We start from the raw sequence: 2,908 nt of genomic DNA, 5'->3' as shown, positions 1-2,908 counted from the left end.
CAACTAACTAAAATGAACCAGACTACTGAACTAAACATATGAACTGCAGACTCACTGAACTAACTATATGAACCACACTCACTGAACTAATTATATGAACCAGACTACTGGAACTAACTATAAATGGAACCAGACTACTGAACTAACTATATGAACCAGACTACTGAACTAACTATATGAACCAGACTACTGGAACTAACTATATGAACCAGACTACTTGAACTAACTATATGAACCAGACTACTCAACTAACCATAATAGAACCAGACTACCCAACTAACTATATGAACCAGACTACTGGAATCTAACTATATGGAAACCAGACTACTGTTCAACTATATGAACCAGACTACCTCAACTAACTACAGATCCAGACTACATCAACCAACTATATGAACCAGCCTACTGAACTACCATATGAACCAGACTACTGAACTAACTATATGAACCAGACTACTCAACTAACTATATGAACCAGACTACACTCAACTAACCATATGAACCAGACTACTGGAACTAACTATATGAACCAGACTACTGAACTAACTATATGAACCAGACTACCGAACTATCTATATAGAATCCAGACTACTGGAACTAACTATAAGAACCAGACTACTGAACTAACTATAAGGAACCAGACCACTCAACTAACTATAAGGAACCAGACTACTGAACTAACTATATGAACCAGACTACTCAACCAACTATATGGAACCAGACCACTCAACTAACTATATGAACGTGACTACTCAACTAACTATATGAACCAGACTACTCAACTAACTATATGAACCAGACTACTCAACTAACTATATGAACCAGACTACTCAACTAACTATATGAACCAGACTACAGCCAACTAACTATATGAACCAGACTTACTCAACTAACTATATGAACCAGACTACCTCAACTAACTATACGAACCAGACTACCCAACCAACTATATGAACCAAGACTACTGGAGTTCATTATCCAGGCGAAACCAGACTACTCAACTAACTAAAATGAACCAGACTACTGAACTAAAATATATGAACCAGACTACTGAACTCAACTATATGAACCAGACTACTGGAACCAACTATATGAACCAGACTACTGAACTAACCATATGAACCAGACCACTGGAACTAACTATATGAACCAGACTACTCAACTAACTATATAAACCAGACTACTCAACTAACCGCTATATGAACCAGACTACTGAACTAACTATATGAACCAGAACTACTCAACTAACTTCATATGAACCAGACTACTCAACTAACTATATGAACCAGACACTCGACTAACTATATGAACCAGACTACTGAACTAACTATATGAACCAGACTACTCAACTAACTATAGAACCAGACTACGAACTAACTATATGAACCAGACTACTGAACTAACTATAGAACCAGACTACTGAACTAACTATATGAACCAGACTACTCAACTAACTATAGAACCAGACTACTCAACTAACTATAAGAACCAGACTACTGAACTAACTTCTTATGAACCAGACTACGAACTAACTATATGAACCAGACTACTGAACTAACTATATGAACCAGACTACTGAACTAACTATATGAACTAGGACTACTGAACTAACTATAGAACCAGACTACCGAACTAACCTATAGAACCAGACTACTCAACTAACTATATGAACCACGACTACTCAACTAACTATATGAACCAGACTACTGAACAACTATATGAACCAGACTACTGAACTAACTATAGAACCAGACTACTCAACTAACTATAGAACCAGACTACTCAACTAACTAGAACCAGCTACTGAACCTTATGAACCAGACTACGAACTTATTATTGAACCAGACTACTCAACTAACTATAGAACCAGACTACTCAACTAACTATCTGAACCAGAATACTGAACTAAACTATAGAACCAGACTACTGAACTAACTACATGAACCAGACTACTGAACTATCTATGATGAACCAGACTACTGAACTAACTATATGAACCAGACTACTGAACTAACTATATGAACCAGACTACTCAACTAACTATATGAACCAGACTACTGAACTAACTATATGAATCAGATTACTCAACTAACTATAGAACCAGACTACTCAACTAACTATATGAACCAGACTACTCAACTAACTACTTAAGAACCAGATTACTCAACTAACTATATGAACCAGACTACTCAACTTACTTCTACAGAACCAGAACTACTCAACTAACTAAGAACCAGATTACACAACTAACTACTTATGAACCAGACTACTCAACTAACTATATGAACCAGACTACTCAACTAACTATAGAACCAGACTACTCAACTAACTTCCATATGAACCAGACTACTGAGCTAACTACTATGAACCAGACTACTCAACTAACTGAAATGAACCAGACTACTGAACTAAATACTATGAACCAGACTACTGAACTAACTATATGAACCAGACTACTGAACTAACTATATGAACCAGACTACTGAACTAACTACAGGAACCAGACTACTGACACTACCTATAAGGAACCAGACTACCAACACTATCTAAACCAGACTACTCAACTAACATATGAACCAGACTACTGAACTAACTATATGAACCAGACTACTCAACAAACTATATGAATCCAGACTACTCAACTAACTATAGAACCAGAACTACTCAACAACTGCATATAACCAGACTACTGAACTAACTATATGAACCAGACTACTCAACTAACTATATGAACCAGACTACTGAACTATCTATATGAACCAGACTACTGAACTAACTATATGAACCAAACTACTGAACTAACTATATGAACCAGACTACTCAACTAACTATAGGAACCAGACTACCGAACTAACTATAGAACCAGACTACTCAACTAACTATATGAACCAGACTACTCAACTAACTT

This window comes from Coregonus clupeaformis, unplaced genomic scaffold (genome assembly GCF_020615455.1).
Source record: "Coregonus clupeaformis isolate EN_2021a unplaced genomic scaffold, ASM2061545v1 scaf0936, whole genome shotgun sequence".
Classification (NCBI taxonomy): Eukaryota; Metazoa; Chordata; class Actinopteri; order Salmoniformes; family Salmonidae; genus Coregonus; species Coregonus clupeaformis.
Note: the sequence above shows the minus strand (reverse complement) of the source record.